Genomic DNA, 24,209 nt, shown 5'->3' with positions numbered 1-24,209 from the left:
AAACTTACCCTACCATCCCTCCAGTAATACCAGCAAAGGACACCCCTTTAATCTCGACAAACGACGGTGATGGGTTCCGGCGGTGATCTTGGACGGATGCTGGTGGGACGTGCTATGCGTGTTGGCGTTTTGTTTTCGTTTCCGGCGGGCGTGATTTTCGCATCTTGTCTTCCGGTTTCTCGCAAAGAGAGTGACTTTTGCCAACCATCCGAAGGACGGACGCACGTTTGCTGGGTTTGCTTTCTGGCGGTCCATGCTGTGTGTCGCCACAAGGAAGGCAATAAATTTTGAGTTGAAGCCAGAATAAATTTTATTTTTTCTCGTGTTTTTGTGGCCACTATTTTGGTCACTCATATTGTGGTAGAGGAAATATAACCATTTTGATCAGTCTAAGCCGTTCGACCAATTCTCATCTTTTTTGCCGGTTTGTGCACATTTTCAGAAGTATCAACAATGGAGAGTTGCTTGCTCACTTTTGTTTGAGCTATTTATTACTTTGCAACAATCAAAAACACTTTATGAAAGCTGTTATTCATGATCAAAGTGCTGATAGGCCAATAACAGAAATGGGCTGAGAAAGGGTATATTTCCCCTACTAATTTTTTTTTTATTGTATGGGTAATTCTCTACCAACTCACACGAAATCGGGAAAAGTTGCCCCGACCCCTCTTCGATTTGCGTGAAACTTTGTCCTAAGGGGTAACTTTTGTCCCTGATCACGAATCCGAGGTCCGTTTTTTGATATCTCGTGACGGAGGGGCGGTACGACCCCTTCCATTTTTGAACATGCGAAAAAAGAGGTATTTTTCAATAATTTGCAGCCTGAAACGGTGATGAGATAGAAATTTGGTGTCAAAGGGACTTTTATGTAAAATTAGACGCCCGATTTGATGGCGTACTCAGAATTCCGAAAAAAACGTATTTTTAATCGAAAAAAACACTAAAAAAGTTTTAAAAATCCTCCCATTTTCCGTTACTCGACTGTAAAAAATTTTGGAACATGTCATTTAATGGGAAATTTAATGTACTTTTCGAATCTACATTGTCCCAGAAGGGTCATTTTTTCATTTAGAACAAAATTTTTCATTTTAAAATTTCGTGTTTTTTCTAACTTTGCAGGGTTATTTTTTAGAGTGTAACAATGTTCTACAAAGTTGTAGAGCAGACAATTACAAAAATTTTGATATACGAAAAAAAGTTTTTTTGATACGAAAAAAAGTTTTGAAAAAGTTACTTTTTGCGTTTCTCTTTGTTTCGTCGTCCGTGTCTGTCGCGGGTGACCATGAACGGCCATGATCGATGACGACCAACTTTTTCAAAACTTTTTTTCGTGAAATCGCGATAACTCGTGATGTTTATAAGCAAACCCCTTATATCTATATATCAAAATTTTTGTAATTGTCTGCTCTACAACTTTGTAGAACATTGTTACACTCTTAAAAATTACCCTGCAAAGTTAGAAAAAACACGAAATTTTAAAATGAAAAATTTTGTTCTAAATGAAAAAATGACCCTTCTGGGACAATGTAGATTCGAAAAGTACATTAAATTTCCCATTAAATGACATGTTTCAAAATTTTTTACAGTCGAGTAACGGAAAATGGGAGAATTTTTAGAACTTTTTTAGTGTTTTTTTCGATTAAAAATACGTTTTTTCGGAATTCTGAGTACGCCATCAAATCGGGCGTCTAATTTTACATAAAAGTCCCTTTGATACCAAATTTCTATCTCATCACCGTTTCAGGCTGCAAATTATTGAAAAATACCTCTTTTTTCGCATGTTCAAAAATGGAAGGGGTCGTACCGCCCCTCCGTCACGAGATATCAAAAAACGGACCTCGGATTCGTGATCAGGGACAAAAGTTACCCCTTAGGACAAAGTTTCACGCAAATCGAAGAGGGGTCGGGGCAACTGCTGTGTGAGTTGGCGGAGAATTACCCGTATTGCTTTTGCAAGACATGTAGTCTAAAAAGTTTGATAAACTTATTTAAGAAGTTAATGCTTTGAATGAAATTGCTTGATAAAATTATTATTTGTTGAATCATGTTTTGAAAACATAATCGATGACAAATGGATTTCGATTTTAAGAGACAAATTGGCTGTGAAAATCAAATTCTCGTTTTTCCCTAGTTTATCTTGTTCGTTTTGAACGAATTTCACATTCCCTCAATTCAACAACTAACTTTAGCCAACTGGTTGTATCGAACGCCACCGCAGAGAGTTCCCACCCACTGGAGACCAATCCAATAAAATAGAAAATTATGCGATTGCTGATTACGTCCCCCAGAGGTGCAATGATTTTAAGATATCGGCTTCGTCCTTTCTTGTGGAGGTGGAAATTGATGGCTCCAAGGAAATAAAAAGGGCACATCGAAAGCAGAAGTGTTATTGAATTTGGGGTTGCCTGATTTTCACTGGTTTTTCATGCAAAAATGAAATACATAAACTCTAACATTCAAAATTAATATCTTGTGAACTTAAAAAAACGATGCTCAAAATGGAAATACCTATGCAAAATTTTCACAAGAACACGATGTTGAGGAAAAAATGTTATTTGAAATATGCACTCAATGTAAAAATTAAGCTTCCAGTTTACCGTCCCGAATTTTTTATTCTAAAATGATTGCAGTTTGGTTTTCTTCCCAATTTTCGCGAAAATTGCGAAGCGGGGGTGGTCCGACTTGAACAAAAACCGAGATTCTCACTTGTTTTGGTATTATCAACAGCCTCACCGAATTTTAGCTTGATCGGAAATGGTTGATTTGAATTTTGCAGTTTTTTGTGTATAATTGAGGTGAAATGTCTGAGCAACATCAGACTTTGAAAATGCTTTAATTTGAGGTAGCGATTTTTCATGACAATGTTGCCAGATCTTTAATTGTTCCTATAAAACCAGAAAAGTTTTTTAAAATAATTTCATTTTATATTACAAAAAGAATCTGAAAAAATCATGAAATAATTATTTGTAATTCAAAACTGTTGAGCTATGTTCATTTTAGCGTCACTAAAAAAAATTAATAAAAAATCAGACTTAAGGTGAGACCACTTTAATAAGGATAATGTTTTTTTATGTGTTAATTTATCTTAGGAGGACTTGCTAGCTAAATACGTTTATGAGCAAGCAAAACACAGAATGCAAAAAGAACTGTGCCAAAAGTAATTTGAGCTAACTTCAAACACTTTTTTTGCGGTTGAATTTATGAATTATTTGGTGTTAGGGCTGGCAACAGGCAGTGGTTCTTGAGACTAGAATATTGTTCAAATTGAAGGTTCGATTATTGTTTATATGGCTCATTCCAGGTCAACTGGGTACACTTTTAGACTCCAAACTTGGAAGGAACGTTTATCAATTGTTAGTTAACAGAAATCTCAAGTTTGGTCCTGATTGGAACATCCCTCTATTTTTGGCACCGCCCGCTTTTTTGACGATTTTCAAAAAAACTTTTTTTTCTTTTAATCATAACTTTTCAACTATTTTAGCAAAAGACTTTTTAGTGGTTGCATTTTATAGAAAATTGTCCGAAAAAATCGATAAAAATAAAATTTTAACCCTTAAATGCCCCCTTTTATTATATTTTAACGTTTTAAGTGTTAAAACTCAGTTTTGACAAATTCCTTGTATGTATTTTAATTTTTTTTTTCATTTAATCACCATGTTATTCCCCGGATAATTTGACATAATAATCAATGTAGACCTCAAACTAAAATGAACTTTTGGCGAGATACAACGATTTTACTGAAAATAGTTTGATTTTGCGCAGCACTCGGAAGTACATGGTGTACTTTTCAGTAATATCGCTGTATCTTGTCAATAGTTCATTTTAGTTTGAGGTTTACATAGATTACTATGTGAAATTGTCCGGGGAACACGATGCTGATAAAATAAAAAAATAAAAATATAAGGAATCGGTCAATACTGAATTTTAACACTTTAAATGTTAAAATATAATATAAGGGGGCATTTAAGGGTTAAAATTTTATTTTTATCCAATTTCTTGGACAATTTACTATATAATATAACCTCTAGAAAGTCTTTTGCTAAAATAGTTGAATAGTTATGATTAAAAGAAAGAAAAAAGTTTTTTTGAAAATCGTCGAAAAAGAGTGCGGTGCCAAAAATTGGAGAGATGGTCCAATCAGGACCAATCTTTTGATTACTGTTAACTATCGATAGATGAACGTTCCCTCCAAGTTTGGTCCAAATCGGTGAAGGTCGAGTCAAAAAGTGTACCCAGTTGACCTGGAATGACCCAAATGGAAACTGCAAATAAAACAAAAAGAAATCAAAATCAAGTATGTAGGGGAGAGTGGGGAGACTTGATCCCTTTTTTTTGTATCACACATAACTCTGTCAATTTCTTACAAAACTATGATCTTTTTGCTTGAATTGAAAGCTTAAACATTCAACTATGTTTGGCTGATAAGGGTATTTCATCAGATAAACTCTTCGAATAATGCCAAGCGTTTTAAAAAAATATTTTAAACCGGCATTTTCAAAATGTTGGGGGTAATTTGATCCCCCTTTCAACATTTTGAAGAAATCTTAAGCAAAATGTTTCTAATTCATCCAAACTTTTAATTTTCTATAAGATACAGCAATTTCACATTAAACCTGTACGTTTATGTAAAAAATATAACAAGTTTAGCATGCAAAATATTTAAAAACTTAAAATTTTCTTTTTTAGACCAAAATTGAGCATGCTTAAAAAGCTGGTAATTTTTGTGTACAAAACTTTTGAAAAATGGTTCAAACTGCAGTTAGTTATATACAACTATACTAAAGGAAACTATGTACGAAAACCCAGCCAAATTATTTAATCTTGAGGCTGATTCCAGTGACTGTAAAAATGTAGGGATAAGTCCCCCTTAACGCACTTTTTTAAACAATTGATTGTAAAAATAGTATGACGATAAATTTAGCGTCAAATGCGTAAGGGTTTTGGAGTTGATATGTGTATCAAACAATTCATGTATAAAAAAATTTTTTTTTTGAATAATTTTTGAGTGTTTTTTATACTTATCAAAACAAAGAAAAAGGATCTCTTTGAAGTTTTTTGCAGCACTTCGTAGAAAAAATTGTGTAACTCAATCCAATCATTTTTTATTTTTTTTCTTTGTTTTCTACAATGAGTTTTAGTCAATTTCGCACAACTTTCTAGAACAAAGCTAATTGTTCTACCCACATGCTGACGAGATACAGGCTTGGGATCAAGTCTCCCCGGGGATCAAGTCTCCCCACTCTCCCCTACAGTAATGAAAACAAACAAAACAACAATAAATAGTTGAAAAAAAACTAAGATGACTTTATAGCTGTCGGCCACTATTGCTAGTACCAACCACTGTGTCTTCTTTTTAACTACAAGGAGAACATATTTACAAATAGAATTTTAGAACGCCCGCCACGGGACTCGAACCAGCGACCTCTGGATTGTGAGTCCAGTGCGCGGTCCGATTGATCCACACGGGCGGTATAGTTGAGAATCCCTGAAAACCAAGAATAGATGCAAAAAAAGAAACTCCAAAAGGGTTCCTTTTATTCCGCAAGTAAGCACGAATCGACTTCATGCCCAAATATAAAAGGGGTCCTCCCCGTTCAAGTGGCCAGTCTGCTGTTGTGATGTGTGATGTAATATTAAACCAATTTCTGTACGAACATTTTCGTTTGTTTTGAAAAGGGTTTACATGTTTTGAATGCTGGCTTTGCTTTCTTTTGTCTCAATCCCCGTTCCCAATTTGACACGATTTTGACGCTTTTGTTTTTGTCCCACTTCATTCTTGCCCAAAGCAGAGAGAGAGCGGGAGTGAGGCCGTACAAAAGTGGCTTCAAAATCAATGCAGCATGGCTTATGCACGAGGAAGGACGCAGCTCGTGCGCCGTCCAAGTCCTCCGACACAGGAAGGAAGCAAATTGTGTATGACGCACTTGAGCTTTGTGGAGTGTTGGAATATTTCAAGCATCGGCAGCATTAATTCGGGCTGACAGGAAACATGGTGGTTTGCAACTTAGTTTGACAAATTGCGCACTATAGATTTGAATAAAATATTTGTTGTTATATCTTTTAAACTTAACAATATTAAAAAATACATAATTCATAGCATCTTGAATCGATACAACTTCCCAAATACTGTATAACTATTTGGGGATACCGTGGAGATTTTCCCTTATCCCCTTAAAAAAGTATACCATCATCACTTCCCGTCTTTCAAATTCTTTTCCATGTCCCTGATGCGCTTCGGATAAGGAAACAATGCACTATTGAAAAAGTGTTAAAAAATTTGAAACTGTGACCAGGAATTTTGTATTTTTAAATTTGATCATTTCCAGGTCATTTGAAATGCATGTCAATAAAAATATTTTGCTATCAACTTAAAAAAAAACTTCCAATAAAGAAGAAATAAAACAAACGAACCCCTGTCATGGAACTCCTACTTACAACCAAAGCCTTCTTTTGAAACAATAGAACATGAAGGGGAGGGAAACACCCGGAACAAAAGATCATCCAGATCCTGTTAGGCTGGCAGGCAGGCAGGGCAGCCACACCCAGCCAATCCAAACGGGGTTAAACATGCAAATCACGGACGCCAACCAGCGATGGCACCAGTTGGCCACTAACAACACATCGTACACATTTGCGTTTGGATGTATTTGCCTTCATGCGTGACGTGTTGCTGGTGGATGAGCTGCATAAATGATGAATGTATGGAGCGGATTAGAGGCATAAATATAAAATTACATCGATCGATTCGCATTTGCGTGTTTCGTTGTCTGTGTGTTTGATAGATTTAAATTGTATGAGCGGCGTGGAACTGGACAACCGAGATAGTCGCAAAAGGTTGATGCACGTGGTGCACGGCTGGGGAGACGGGACCACACGTGAACTTTCAATCCGTCCATAATTGATTGGCGTATTTATTGTTCGATATCAATTCCCATTCCCGATGCCAATTTGAGCGTGATTGGGAATAAATTTAATTTTAGTGCGTACGCTTACCTTTTGATTTGTGTTTTTTAATAGTTGAAATCGTTTTGTATTGAGAAAATAATAAAACACTTGAAACTGCCTAGTTTTTATCTCTTTACAATTCGACGTCGTCGTGCTATTTTGTCGCACCCGCCATTTTGACGTTCCGAGAAAAACGCGTTTTAATGTTTGACCTTGAATATACAAAAACGAGAGCACGCAATGTAAACAATAACAAACACGTTTTGTTTGGCTGACCATTCTGTGCATTGTCCCGAAGTTTGGTTGAAGTTGGTTGCTGGAGTCCGGAGTTATAATTACAAATGTTTACGGTAGTCTAGCTTGTACGTGCGACAAACGCATCCTGACTTTCCTGACCTGAAATCCCTTTGGCCTTTTGTCGCACTTACATCAATTTTCATGGAGTGACAAGATAGCACGACAAGATTGAAACTACTTTCATATGTAAAGTGACAAAAATGCACGGAGTTTTTTCGGTTTTTGTTGAATATCTCAGGATTGAAAACGAATTTTGGGGATCTGTGAAGGTCAAAAGGTGAGGAATTGTGAGCTGCACAAAATGGCGTTCTTAACTCAATTTGGCCCAAAATGCACGTCCCAAGTAGCACTCATAACTTGTCGACTGTTGAATAATAGTTAGACAGCTGTTTTGGATAAACATACGAGAAAAAATGTCAACGTTAGTTAAATATCAGTTTGTTTCACTACTTGTATAACAGACTTATGTAACTCATGAGATGTGTGCCATACAAGTGTTAAAACACAGTCAACTTAACTATTTTCCAACTTTTATACACAACATAGGGTATATGCACTCGCTCCTTACTCCATCCAATTAGCTGATTTTCACTATTACAACAATTTATTTTGGAACAATTTTGATAGAAGCTTACTTGCTCACTTCATATTGAGCTATTTATCACTCGATTTCACTCGAAAACACTTTTTAAGAGCTGTAATTGAACGTCCAAGTGCTGATATGCCAAGATGCTGTTCCATCACTGCCGTTTTACGGCGATATGATGTATACGCCATTGAGGTGATTTTGCTGTAGACACGATTTTCTGTTTTTGTTCATTTTTTCAATTTAAAATGACTAATTTGAGGTCTGCTCTGTAGAAACTGTTAAAAAGTACAATAAAAATGTGGCCCCTACAAAATTTCTTGTTTTTTCCTATTCTCTACGATTTTAAACCACAAACATCATTTGGCCGTAAAAATAGCAATAAAAAATCACTACTTTTCCTGCCCAATGATGTATGTATACATTGCTCGATCAAAGCTGGCTTTATTTTTTGTGCCAGCTATTTTGATAGCTGAGTGGATCCCGTAATGCATTGTCCACGTGGATACTTTAAGGGGGGGAGAAGGTATTAGGGAGCGTTCTTTTATTACGTAACGCAGTTGGGGGGAGGGGGGTCGGAGGCCGTGTTACGCTCCATATAAAATTTTTAAAATTTGTATGGAAATTTTGTTAGACCCCCCGTCTAACAATCCGATTTTTTGCGTTACGTAATAAAATAACGCTCCCTTAGCGATTGTCTATGCTCCATAAAAACATTTTTTACATGAACAATTGTCAGCAAGGGAGGTGGGTGGGTCTAGAATTTTCAAAAAAGTGTCTACGTGGATGTGGATAAGGTGTCACCCATTAAGTACGTCACATTAAAATAAGCCAAAATTTACTCCCCCCTCCTGTCACGATTTCCCTATGCTTTTAACACGCAATTTCACGCTTTCCAAAACATCCCTCTTCCCTCAGAATGGACGTACTTTATGGATGATGCCTAATGGACGTCCCCTTAAGAATTAAATCGAAATAATGTAATAAAATATTGTCCAATCTTGATTTGGTCCCAAAACCTCAAGTCAACATTCAAACAGTATTGAATTTGACTTCTATCAATTCTCAATGTATACATACATCATGATGAGTAAAATTGGCGTATACATCATTGTTTGATTACTTAATAAAATGGGCCCCAGAGCAGTTTTTTGAAAAATTCTTTCGTCAGGAGGTTGCTTTTAGGATTCTTTATCAGACTGTACAATAAAATTGAAAATGTCCAAAATGGCGTATACATCATATCGCCGTAAAACGGCAGATCATCTGCAATGTTTTACTCGAAAACAGTTTGTTGAATAAAAACAATATTGCACTGTTTGTTTCATTGCTTATCCAACATTGTCATATGACGGCATCTTCTGAAAAATGGGCGTGGCCAACCATTCTACAAATAACCTTAGGTTTTCTCGCTTTGTTACACAAATGTTATCGGAGAATATATTATATAACTGATGCTCAACATACATATTCAACTTGACATTGCGTGTTGTTAGGTGGTGTAAATTTGTACATGAGGAATTTAGAGTTTCAATAATGTTTATTCATTGAAGAAAACAATAGTTTCGATTGTTGACCGATTAATTTGAAAACATGTCACTGGTAAAAGCAACAAAAATTATCAGCTTATAGAGTTTATGATAGAGAAAACAACAATTCAAAATCAAACCGATTTTCAATATTACTCCGTGGTACGGTAATCGAAGTGACAGTTGAAACGGTTTGTTATAACAAAGTTGTATAATGGAGTTATAAAAACTGACTTGAAACAAACTTATATAACATCAATTTCAATGACAGTCTTCGTTCTTTAGCTAACAAAACAGACAGCAACCTTCTTATTGACGATTAGGTTAGCTTATTTAGTATGAAGCCCCGTGGAGCAATGCGGAAGAGCGCCTGGACCTGCCGTGGAGATAACAACAAGTCGTCGAAGTCGTCGGATCGAATCTTGGGAAAGAGGAAGTTCATCAAAAAAGGAAAATCTAAAAGTTCACCTTGCAGGGAATTTCACACATGCACGCCATGATTGTGTTTTCTTTTTTTTTAATTCAATTTCGAATTATTTTTAATAAATCTTGCAGAAACAAGCGTACTCTTTTTTATTAGCTTCGTCGATGATTGAAATTCTAATAGGAAACGTTTGTTTACATGTAAGTTAGTCGACGGTTAGATAGCTGTTTTCTATCTAACTTTCCTTTCCAGTGTGCGCTTTGATTTGACAGCACAACCGTAAACCACGCCCCCTTTTTTCGATGAATCTCTTGTTAGATAGCACAGTGTTGTCAAAAACATTTGTACAACTTACTCTGATAACTTGCCAGAAAAAGGGCAAGTTATACAACAACAAAAAGTGCGCTTTTTCCAATTCACAGGAGTTGTAGAACAAGTTGTGATAACGAGGCGGATTGGTTATACAACCAAATAGGAAATACGATTATCTGACAAAGTGTGTTGCTTGGGGTACGACAAGTTAGCACGATGGCGACGAATTACTAATAGCGTTTTTTGCTTTCCCCCTTTTTAACTTACAAAAAAATGTACAAAAAAATTAAAAAATTAAATTCAGTTAGACACTACTCACCAATTCCTAACGGCCTATCGAAGTGCATTGGTCTTCCATCTGGAATTGAGGTCAACGTCTCTGAGTGATAGAAAGAGAGCTACAAGAACAATTAGCTGCATAATTATCAAAGCCATTGCAAGCATGCTGACAGCCTATAACAAGATCTTCAAGTAGCATTAATTGATTGAAAGTACAGCTATTGTTGTCATTGCCAATTAGAAACTTCCCAGAAGCCTGTTTGATGTTTCGAGATCTAATTATGCAGGAGGTTTCTTTACTCTAGTTACAAGAGCATGAGTTGTTGCTGGAAAAAGTATCATCATAATTAGATACGTAAAACCATTTATATAATCGAATCTCTAGTTGTTGATCTTCGCTATCTCGATATTTCTTTATCTATTAATAATCCTTGACCTGATGCACAGTTTATACTAACAGGCTATCGTAACCAATAAAACAACAAATTACAATTACAAATCTACAGTTCCTTTTAACTGCAAACTTCTATGCTCTTCTTTCGTACACAGCAAAAAATCCGATGGTAAAATCGCATGCAAAAGCATGCACAACACCTTTGTGAGCAAAAGCATTTAATATTGTATGAGAAAACGTGTACACAAAAAGCATGTACCAAAGAAAAAAAGCAGGTATTTCTCTATTATACCTTTGAAAATGACACCAATTGTTTTTTAAAGTCATTTTGAAATGTTCGAAAATTCAAGAAATGTTCGAAAATTCAAGTATATTTTAATAATTTCTAAAATCACTATTTTTTCCTGGGCAAAAACAATTCGTCCGTGTTATACTACAGCTCAAAATAAGACACTTTTTGTCCAGGTGCTAAAGTTTGTCAAAATCGAGTTAGTGTGATCAAAACATAAATTTAGATTCCTCGTGTTTGTAAGTAAAATCCGTAACAACCATCCCGACCTCCGACTGTTTTATTTATTTTCTCTAAAGCAAATCTAATTTTGTTTGTTTGTAGTAATGGGTATTTAAAGGCTGTGGAGATGACCAATTAAAACATTTTTGAAGTGAATTATTCGAAAAAATGATCGATTGATAACCGGAATTCATAGTTCAAGATTGCAACAATTTTTTTGACTAAAAAGTCCTGATCATAACCTGCTACAACTTTTCGAAAAACACTATGTTGATCAGAAAATTTTATCTAATTATCGAAACGAAACTATTGGCACTACGCCCCCCGGGGCATGGCCTTCCTCTAACGTGGGATTTCTGCTCCAGCGCCTCTGACGAGACAGGAGAAACCGGGACCGACGTTTTACTTCACCATCCGATAGAAGCTCAGTGGATAAGGCGGGAATCGAACCCGCGTCTCATAGCATCATTGGGATCGGCAGCCGAAGTCGCTACCCCTGCGCCACGAGACCCACATTATCTAATTATCATTATGTTTAAATATTGTTTATGTTTGAACTCATGGAATCGTTCGATGAAGTTTCATCCATATCAATAAAAATATAGAGTAATTTTCCAGAATTGCGTCAATTTTGCGAGGTTTTCAATTCTGTATTTCTGTAATTCTGTATCTTCATGCAAAAAAAAAAAAAACATTTTGCGTAATAAGGTTTCCTTGAAAGACTCCAACATACAATTTTGGAATTGTGGTGGACACACAAAATATGCTATTAAATATTCTAAATCTGTAGCTTGAGAAGAATTTTTCTGATCGATTAAGAGTCTTTGGCAAAGTTGAGGGTGATGATATGGACTTATCAATGGCAAACGAAAAAAAATGATTCCAGATTGCTGTATCACTATGGGTAATTCTCCGCCAACTCACACAGCAGTTGCCCCGACCCCTCTTCGATTTGCGTGAAACTTTGTCCTAAGGGGTAACTTTTGTCCCTGATCACGAATCCGAGGTCTGTTTTTTGATATCTCGTGACGGAGGGGCGGTACGACCCCTTCCATTTTTGAACATGCGAAAAAAGAGGTGTTTTTCAATAATTTGCAGCCTGAAACGGTGATGAGATAGAAATTTGGTGTCAAAGGGACTTTTATGTAAAATTAGACGCCCGATTTGATGGCGTACTCAGAATTCCGAAAAAACGTATTTTTCATCGAAAAAAACACTAAAAAAGTTTTAAAAATTCTCCCATTTTCCGTTACTCGACTGTAAAAATTTTTGGAACATGTCATTTTATGGGAAATTTAATGTACTATTCGATTCTATATTGACCCAGGAGGGTCATTTTTTCATTTAGAACAAAATTTTTCATTTTAAAATTTCGTGTTTTTTCTAACTTTGCAGGGTTATTTTTTAGAGTGTAACAATGTTCTACAAAGTTGTAGAGCAGACAATTACAAAAATTTTGATGTATAGACATAAGGGGTTTGCTTATAAACATCACGAGTTATCGCGATTTTACGAAAAAAAGTTTTGAAAAAGTTACTTTTGGCGTTTCTCTTTGTTTCGTCGTCCGTGTCTGTCGCGGGTGACCATGAACGGCCATGATCGATGACGACCAACTTTTTCAAAACTTTTTTTCGTAAAATCGCGATAACTCGTGATGTTTATAAGCAAACCCCTTATGTCTATACATCAAAATTTTTGTAATTGTCTGCTCTACAACTTTGTAGAACATTGTTACACTCTAAAAAATAACCCTGCAAAGTTAGAAAAAACACGAAATTTTAAAATGAAAAATTTTGTTCTAAATGAAAAAACTAACTTAATCCACCTATGTGGTTGGTGCCTTCCTCACTCTTTTCCAACAATGGGTGATATGTAATATGATGGGTTTGGACACAAATTTGATCCAAAAAAACACACATATCACTCAAGGGCTCATAAGTGGCATTATAAGTGGACAGAACTCGAGACAGGGTTGCCAGATCTTCAATGTTTTGGACTCGTTGGAAAGGTCTTTCAATTACCTAACCAACGATGGGTCGGATGATGGATCCGGACAATGTTTACATACATTTAAATGAGATCCAGCTACAAAAAAAGAACTCGAGACAGGGTTGCCAGATCTTCAATGTTGTGGACTCGTTGGAAAGGTCTTTTGATTACCTTATCAACGATGGGTCGGATGATGGATCCGGACATTGTTTACATACATTTAAGTGAGATCCGGCTACAAAAAAGTACATAAATATCATTTAAGACGGGATATCTCGAGACAGGGTTGCCAGATCTTTAATGTTTTGGACTCGTTGGAAAGGTCTTTCGATTACCTAACCAACGATGGGTCGGATGATGGATCCGGACATTGTTTACATACATTTAAGTGAGATCCGGCTACAAAAAAATACATAAATATCACTTAAGTGGTCAGAACTCGAGGCAGGGTTGCCAGATCTTTAATGTTTTGGACTCGTTGGAAAGGTCTTTCGATTACCTAACCAACGATGGGTCGGATGATGGATCCGGACATTGTTTACATACATTTAAGTGAGATCCGGCTACAAAAAAATACATAAATATCACTTAAGTGGTCAGAACTCGAGGCAGGGTTGCCAGATCTTTAATGTTTTGGACTTGTTGGAAAGGTCTTTCAATTACCTGACCAACGATGGGTCGGATGATGGATCCGAACATTGTTTACATACATTTAAGTGAGATCCGGCTTCAAAAAAGTATACAAATATCACTTAAGTGGTCAGAACTCGAGACAGGGTTGCCAGATCTTCAATGTTGTAGATTCGTTGGAAAGGTCTTTCAATTACCTAACCAACGATGGGTCGGATGATGGATCCGGACATTGTTTACATACATTTAAATGAGATCCGGCTACAAAAAAGTACATAAATATCACTTAAGTGGTTATAACTCGAGACAGGGTTGCCAGATCTTCAATGTTGTAGATTCGTTGGAAAGGTCTTTCGATTACCTAATCAACGATGGGTCGGATGATGGATCCGGACATTGTTTACATACATTTAAGTGAGATCCGGCTACAAAAAAGTACATAAATATCACTTAAGTGGTTATAACTCGAGACAGGGTTGCCAGATCTTCAATGTTGTAGATTCATTGGAAAGGTCTTTCGAATACCTAATCAACGATGGGTCGGATGATGGATCCGGACATCGTTTACATACATTTAAGTGAGATCCGGCTTCAAAAAAGTACATAAATATCACTTAAGTGGTCAGAACTCGAGACAGGGTTGCCAGATCTTCAATGTTGTAGATTCGTTGGAAAGGTCTTTCGATTACCTAATCAACGATGGGTCGGATGATGGATCCGGACATCGTTTACATACATTTAAGTGAGATCCGGCTTCAAAAAAGTACATAAATATCACTTAAGTGGTCAGAACTCGAGACAGGGTTGCCAGATCTTCAATGTTGTAGATTCGTTGGAAAGGTCTTTCAATTACCTAACCAACGATGGATCGGATGATGGATCCGGACATTGTTTACATACATTTAAATGAGATATGGCTACAAAAAAGTACATAAATATCACTTAAGTGGTTATAACTCGAGACAGGGTTGCCAGATCTTCAATGTTATAGATTCGTTGGAAAGGTCTTTCGATTACCTAACCAACGATGGGTTAGATGATGGATCCGGACATCGTTTACATACATTTAAGTGAGATCCGGCTTCAAAAAAGTACATAAATATCACTTAAGTGGTTATAACTCGAGACAGAGTAGCCAGATCTTCAATGTTGTAGATTCGTTGGAAAGGTCTTTCAATTACCTAACCAACGATGGGTCGGATGATGGATCCGCACATTGTTTACATACATTTAAGTGAGATCCGGCTACAAAAAAGTACATAAATATCACTTAAGTGGTCATAACTCGAGACAGGGTTGCCAGATCTTCAATGTTAAAGATTCGTTGGAAAGGTCTTTCAATTATCTAACCAACGATGTGTCGGATGATGGATCCGGACATTGTTTACATACATTTAAATGAGATCCGGCTACAAAAAAGTACATAAATATCACTTAAGTGGTTATAACTCGAGACAGGGTTGCCAGATCTTCAAAGTTGTGGACTCGTTGGAAAGGTCTTTCAATTACCTAAATAACGATGTATAACATGATGATGTTTGGTTCAGTTTACTGCCATTTATTCATCTTCCGAAAATATGCGAAAACACATTTTTATACATAACTTTTGAACTACTTATCGAAACTTCAAACAATTCAATAGCACCGTATGGGACCCTAAACCAAGTCGAATGCGACTGGTTTGGTCAAAATCGGTTCAGCCAGTGCTGAGAAAACTGCGTGACATTATTGGTCACATACCCACACACATACACACACACATACACACACACATACACACACACATACACACACACATACACACACACATACACACAGACATTTGTTCAGTTTTCGATTCTGAGTCGATATGTATACATCAAGGTGGGTTTTCGAGCTTTTAATAAAAAGTTCAATTTTAGAGCAGGATTATAGCCTTACCTCAGTGAGGAAGGCAAAATGACCCTTCTGGGTCAATGTAGATTCGAAAAGTACATTAAATTTCCCATAAAATGACATGTTCCAAAATTTTTTACAGTCGAGTAACGGAAAATGGGAGAATTTTTAAAACTTTTTTAGTGTTTTTTTCGATGAAAAATACGTTTTTTCGGAATTCTGAGTACGCCATCAAATCGGGCATCTAATTTTACATAAAAGTCCCTTTGACACCAAACTTCTATCTCATCACCGTTTCAGGCTGCAAATTGTTGAAAAACACCTCTTTTTTCGCATGTTCAAAAATGAAAGGGGTCGTACCGCCCCTCCGTCACGAGATATCAAAAAACGGACCTCGGTTTCGTGATCAGGGACAAAAGTTACCCCTTAGGGCAAAGTTTCACGCAAATCGAAGAGGGGTCGGGGCAACTTTTCCCGATTTCGTGTGAGTTGGTAGAGAATTACCCCTATAAGTTATAATCCCAAAATTCTCAAACGAAACTATTGGCACTACGCCCCCCGGGGCATGGCCTTCCTCTAACGTGGGATTTCTGCTCCAGCGCCTCTGACGAGACAGGAGAAACCGGGACCGACGTTTTACTTCACCATCCGATAGAAGCTCAGTGGATAAGGCGGGAATCGAACCCGCGTCTCATAGCATCATCGGGATCGGCAGCCGAAGCCGCTACCCCTGCGCCACTAGACCCACAACCCTCAAAATTCTCAATTATGTGAAATAGGCATTGTTTTTGCAAGAGTTTAAAAAGAGACAAAATTTGGTACCGGTAATTTAAAAAAAAAGACTTGAATATTTTAAATTTATTTCAAAAACTTGTTTTAGATGCAAAATCACAATAAATTTAATTATAATATAATATTGCTTTCAATAATTATTTTTTATTTTGCTTGAAATTTTATCAGCCTGTTTCAAAAAAAGAAATTTTTAATTTTGGCTTTTGAGCAATTCAGTACGATTTTAAAACAGGTTCAGCCTTTTTGATATGCTCGTCGTGTTGTTTAGGGCTGTGATGTCGGAGTCGGAGTTGGACTCTCTAAATGATAAACTTGAGCAATCAATTTAGTTCACAATTAATTTTTTTATTGATTTATATTTCTTGTTAATTTGGGAATATTAGAAAAAATTAGATTTTTTTTAAAATAAGAGACTTGAATATTTTTAAACTTATTTCAAAAACCTAGTTTTCGACGCAAAATCAAATTTGCAACTGAAAATGATTATATAAATTTTTTAACATGTTTCCGAGAAGTGCATTCATCACGGGTATTCTCGGGACAAAAGTCTTGGGATTTTTTACAAAACCGGAAATTCCTGAATCCCGGGATTATTTATATTTTGTCCCGGGAATTCCCGAAGCTAAGAAAAAGTCAAAATTTGGTCTAGAAAATCAGATTTGGTTGTGGAGATAGATAAACAGTTGAATACTTAGTAATCGATAAGAATGTTAAAGCGTTTAAATTTGTAATCAGCCTTAATTTTTATTTGCGAGAATTTAGAAAAAATTGGGGAGAGATCCACCATCTAAAACGTTACTCAATTCACCTTTAGGTGGTTGGTGCCTTCCTCACATTCATAAAGTCAAAACATTCAGCAAAAATAGCAACATTCTACCTTGACATGTTTAACAAATCAACTTCATTACTTTTGATAGGCTTCGCAGACCTTCAATATTTCTAGCTCATCGGCAAGGTCTGATAAAAAAACCTATCCAAGAATAGTTCGCATGGAAGATTCACAATATTTCATTGTGATATTTCTATCACAATATCTGAAATCCGGCCTCCAAAAAGTGTATAAATAACACTTAAGTGCCAATAACTTTTGATTGGGTTGTCAGATCTTCGATGTTTTCAGCTCATTTGAAAGGTCTTTTTAATACCTTTCTGAGAATGTATAACATGATAGGTTTTCTAACAAAAACCACCCATACAAATCCCATCAAATTTTTGAAAGTGTGTTAGCCTTTCAAAAGATTATTCTTGATACTGAGATAAGCTGTATCAGCATATAATTCAAATCTGATACAGCATATACTTTCTAAACTTTGTGATCCCAGGTAGAGAAATGAAAATTATAAATCGAGAATGAGATCAATGAGTACAAAGGAAAAGGGAAAAATTGTGCAATCACTCTAAAAGCACTGAAACTTTCACGTCCGTGCTTCTCGCGCAATCTATTGTTGTGTGAATGGTGGTTTGGTGTGCGCACCCTTCTTCGGGTTCTCAATTGATTGCCTCTACGGACAAATACGCGTCAAACGAGTTTGGTCCAGGGCGTGCGTGAGCATATATGAGGATGTGTAGGTGTGTGTATGTTTGTGTTCGTGAAGTGTTTCAGGACAAAATTGACCACTACCGAAAAGCGCGGGTATAAATTGCTGCCGCTTTTATGAATAGCATTGTTCTCCTTTTAAATGTTTGGCAAATGTATGTGTGCATGTGTATTTGTGTATCCGTTAGTGATTGGGGTCCTCCAATTTGCTGGCTTTTGAAAGGACTTATTCTGGAACGATTTGGTCTTCGGTTTGACTTTCAGCTGGGCTAGTTGCATGAGGTGGTACCGAAACACACACACATGCTCTTGTATGGCACCGATTTGGAGTGATCACAAGTGGCCTATATGAAACGAGGCAATTTAAGTACCTTGTAGTGACATACCAGAGATCATAAATCTCTTTTATCTTGTCGAAATTGAGGCTATCGTGTAATGAACAATCATTACTTCTGTTCGCTTCGTGAATTTAAACTTAAACCATCAAAACGCCAACTTTGAAGTAGATTTAACAATTTATTTAAGAAAATCATCAGGAAATTATAGGAAAACCTGAAAACAAATACTTTTTTGAGCTTGTTTTAAACCATTGAAAATAATAAATACATATTCGAAAATAAATCTGTTTTCGATGTTTACTCTTTATAAAACCTAATTTTTAATCCTTCAACACTAATGATATTATCTTAGTTCAAGCACTTGACTAAAATACACATTATCAAGTTTAACTTCCAGACTTCATTTGAATATTGGTAAGTAAACCTTTAAACGATAGTTTTCCCGCAACAGTAGAATCACTAATATGAAAATTTTGAAGTTTAGTAAAAGCAATTTAAAGGTAACAGAAACAAATATAAGCTACATCTCGTATATCCAACTGGTAGAAAATCACCTCGTTTCAATTCCATTTCCGGCACTTTGCAGAAACCGGCGCCAAAAATTATCCCTGCCTGCTTTTAGCCATTTTACCGCAATAATCTGGTTTATTCTCCTCTGAAGCAAAGCCGCACAGTAATCATTTTTGTTCCCTTTAAGTGAAATAAAAGCAAATGCAGGTGATTTCCCGAATAGACTATCGTACTAACGGAGGTATTGTACAGTTTATGGAAGTAGATTTTTAAATATGTGAGGTAACTTCAATAGGAAATAAATGAAAATAAATGTATTTATTAAATTTCCAGAATTTTTTTAGACAAAAAATGTTTGAAAGTGTCCAGCTTGCTCAATTCTCATTAAACAAATTATTAATTTATATAAGATGAGCATTAGGGTGGCATGAAAAATTTAAAATTTTAGAAAATTTCAAGAGATTCCTGGCTTGCTTCTTTAGGCAATAATAAATAACTGTGCCAATTTTGAGCCAAATCGGTTAAGGTTCAAGGGTCGTTTTTATCGTTGAAGTTTATTTGTATGGGGAAAATGTATGAGGAAAAACATTGCTTGAGAATTTTGGCAGCAGGTGGCGCAGGTCTTGCCCAAATTGCCCAAGTGTGAGATTCCTCTTGGAAATTTAATTCCCTACAACTTTGTCAAAGGGCGCAAGACGATCCGAGTTGATCGCCACCTGGCAGAAAAATACTGAAACGATGTTTTTCTGCATACATTTTTGCGATTTTTCCCATGTAAACTTCAACGATATAAAACGAACCTTAAACTTAAACCTTAACCGATTTGGCTCAAAATTGAAACAGATACTTATTTTTGCCTAAGGAGAAGACATCCTTGATATTGATTCTTTTTATTGTCACCCTAATAAGAATGCTTTACAAAATCTGTAATTGAACGTGAAAGTGCTGTGAAATTACATTAGATGTCCGATGGAACTACATGCCGTTTCCCTATATGTAACATTTTGCACAATTTCGGTCCATAAAACCCCAAAAACCGACGCGCATGGTGTGTATGATTAATGTTTGGATATATTTTTTTAATTTTTCCGCAAATTGGTGGCATCGTCTACTTTTTTTCTGCCCTCAGTGACAAAACCACATCCGGACCCAAAGTTTCAACTTTTTTCGGGTGCCAAAAATATTTTTTGCTGAAAAATCAAATTCATGCTCGACCGGAAACCAGACGTTACACCACTAGAATGGTTTGCAGAATCATGTGAGTGCTAAATTAAAAAAAAAAACATTTGCACACTGTAAGAAATTTTGAAATAATTGCAAATAGATCTAGAATTACTTTTAAAATGACTTTGAAATAAACAAGCTTATTTTACAATGTGTGTTTTTTTCACAAGATATAAGATCTAAACCACGATGACGATGGACATCTTTTTGAATTGCACCACTTTCAACAGACAAATTTCAGCTCTCCAGGAATTCCCACTGGAAAAATTACAAAAAAAAAAACCCGCAAGCCCAGAATGATACATGGCCCTAGGAATGTATCACCACCGGCGTCCGGAACGCAGCGAAACAAATCGAGATGCGTTTTTTTTTTGTTTGAACTTTTGCCGCTGTCTGTCTGGCCGCAGCGCTCACCCTCATGTGGTATCTCTCAAGGAACCGGAACCATGCCCGAGAATGTGTAAACTAATGCTCACCACAGCGTGGTGAAAAATTTTCCGTTTCCGGCTCGTCCCGGAATTTATGGTTTTGTGGATGCGAATAGTTTATCACTTTTTTTGTGTATGAATGTTAGCAGACAGTAAATATAGTAAAAAGTGGCGTTATTTATCATAAAACTTTATAAATTTGCTTTAAAAAACAAGAGATTTTTTTAATGTTATTTTTTCAGATAACAATATTTAGACTTATCTAATCTTAAATAATCCAGAATTTTTGTTAATTTTAATGATCTTAATCAACTTGTAAATCTTAAAAGTATTGAGGAGCCTTTATCTTCTTGAGTCTTATCTTTTCCATTTTAATTAATATTGCTTGTCCTTAGAATACTATCCAAGTCATATAAATCTTTTGGCACTTTTGGATCTTCTGAATGTTGTGGATATGAAGAATCTTTTGAATCTTTGTATTCTTATGATTATTTTAGCACTTCTGGAGCTCCTGGATCTTACGGATCTTACTAGTCTTGTGAGTTTGAAATTTTTTAATAACATTAAGAACCTTAAGAATATTATTTTTTATTAATAAATATTAAGGTATTAAAAAAATCATTTGAGCAACTCTCTACGAAATCGGCCGATTTCGACCATTTTTATTTTTTGTATTTTTTTTTTATTTGACTTAAACTTTGTGGGGGCCTTCCCTATGACCAAATATGCTATTTTGCGTCATTGGTTCACCCATACAAGCCTCCATACAATTTTGGCTGATCCATACAAAAATGGTATGTAAATATTCAAACAGCTGTAACTTTTGAGTGAATTTTCTGATCAATTTGGTGTCTTCAGCATAGTTGTAGGTATTGTTGTCTACTTTTGAGAAAAAAATAGGTACACGGAAAAAAAATTGCAGATTTTTTTATCAACTTTTTTTTCACTAAAACTCAATTTCCCAAAATTCATATTTTTTGATTTTCGAGATTTTTTGATATGTTTTAGGGGACAAAAATCCGCAACTTTTGAACCATAGAGAAACATGGTCAACAAATCTGCCGCCGAGTTATGAATTTTTGAAAAAAAAACAGTGATTTTTGGAAAAAAAATGGAAGTTTCATGCAAAAACAAGTTTGACATTAATTTTTAATGCAAAATTGCATTTGCAATCGGAAAGTACTTTACAGATTTTCGATAAAGGATTCCGTTTTCAAGATATAGCCACCGAAAGTTTGATTTTAGCGAAATATTTGAAGTTTTTCAATTTTTAAAAATAGTGACCATAAGTGACCATTTAAAATTTTTAAAGCAAGATTTTTTTTTAAAAGGGTCAAAGATTAAATATTAGGCCCATTTAAAATGCTAGTCTTGATTTAAAAAACTTCAAAATATTTTTTCAAAAAGATCGCAAAACTTCACGAATTTTTCATGTATTAAAATTAAAAATCTGACCATTATTTGCTGAGATAGGGTCATTAGAAAATGGTGGGTTATTTTGGTGAGATTAAGAGAAATTCAATTTTCGTGTTTCTTTTTCTTAAAGCGGCTCTATCTCAGCAACCCGAGGTCCAATCTTCAATGTCTTTTAGACAATTTTATAGCAAATTTTCTGAACTTTTCTAATAAAATATTTTTAGAAATTGTCACTCTTGGTCACTATTTTTAAAAATTGAAAAACTGCAAAAAATTCGCTAAAATCAAACTTTCGGTGGCTATATCTTGAAAACGGAGCCCTTTATCAAAAAATCTGTAAAGTACTTTTCGATTGCAAATTCAATTTTGCGTTAAAAAATAATGTCAAACTTGTTTTTGCATGAAACTTCGATTTTTTCCAAAAATCACAGTTTTTTCAAAAAAATATAACTCGGCGGCAGATTTTTTGACCATGTTTCACTATAGCTCAAAAGTAGCGAATTTTTGTCCCCTAAAACATATCAAAAAATCTCGATTTTGAGAAATTGAGTTTAAGTAAATAAAAAGTTGATTAAAAAATCTGCAATTTTTTTTTCCGTGTACCTATTTTATTCTCAAAAGTCCTTAACAATACCTACAACTTTGCCGAAGACACCATGATCAGAAAATTCACTCAAAAGTTACAGCTGTTTGAATATTTACATACCATTTTTGTATGGACAGCAGCCAAAATTGTATGGAGACTTGTATGGATGAACCAATCACACGAAATAGTTTATTTGGACATAGGGAAGGCCCCCACAAAGTTTGAGCCAAATCAAAAAATACAAATAAAATCTATTTCCTGTTTTGGTAGAGAATTGTTCATATATCATATGCATGATTCCAATATTCTGAATCGTCTTTATATTTTCGTGATAGAGGATCTCCAACAAAACTTCTTTAGAAATGCAGAAATGTGGTTGCAATGCCCCGTCAAAACACAAACAAGCCATATCACCAAAAACCCAACCATCAATTTGATGAGCAGCTATGAAACTTTTCCATTACCGTATCAATTCGATCTTTTCAAAATAACAAGTTACATACAGTAACACCCCCTCCCATCACTCTGAATGCAGTCCACACTCAAAGTATCTAGTTCTACAATGTACCGGAAACCGAAAACGCACTGCCATAAATCAATTCGATGAGTCGCAAGGGTGACGGAGAGATTCACGGAAAGCACGAGTCAGGGTGGGGGAAGAGTTGTTTGTTACAATGTGGTTGACCCAATTTCCAAGTCAGCTCAAAGTTTGGCCAGACCAGGGCAGGTCAGCGCCGGAATGTATGCAACGCAACTATGTATCGTCGTCGTCGTCGTCGTCGGGCTGTGTTGATGTTTTGGGTGGGTGGCAGGGTTCTTCGCTGGAAATGGATGTGCACCCGGCCGGATCAGCTTCCAAGCAATCGGAGCTGGTGATGTTTGCCGGGATGAGCGTGTGGACAAAGTCATCGTACCGCAATATTCGTCCTGCTGGGAATTATCATGTTTCCATCGTTGTCAGCGTTGATGTCGCAGTCCCGCACACAGCACACAGTCAACATATTGGATTAGGCGACGGTGTGTACATATAGATGTCTGTGCATGTATTTGGTGCAATTGCGAAATACACTGTAATGCTTTGTTTACAATGTAATAACATGTTGTCATTTATTGCATAATGAGATGGTATCTTGTGATAACAATTTTATTGAATGAATTACAATAATTTTTGTTTATGACACAACAACTACGCACGTATGTTAAGTTTAGACCAGTTTCCATTTATAGATGCAACATCAAATTAGAAATTAAAAACATTTAAAAAAAAACACATTTTCATGATATATGATGCACCTGAATTCGCTTTTTTCCGAAAAATGTTTTTTTACAAACCAAAAACATTTCACTTAGGAATTGACTCCCGGCAAAAAATATGTTCGAAAAGCAAAGAAAACTTTCTACAATATTTCCCTTTAGATTTTGTCGATCATCCGTCAATACATCGATATTTTGAAAACACATGATTGGAAAGCAACTGGACACGTGTAAAATGCATTTCAAAACAATTTTTTCATCCAAATGTTTAAACCTAGGCTTGCAATTTCAATTTTTATATTTTTTTGCCCCCCCTCGACTTTGGTCAGAGCCAAGGGTCATAAACTTCATGA

The sequence above is a fragment of the Culex pipiens genome, chromosome 3 (assembly GCF_016801865.2).
Source record: "Culex pipiens pallens isolate TS chromosome 3, TS_CPP_V2, whole genome shotgun sequence".
NCBI classification, from domain to species: Eukaryota; Metazoa; Arthropoda; class Insecta; order Diptera; family Culicidae; genus Culex; species Culex pipiens.
This window is presented reverse-complemented; position numbering follows the sequence as displayed.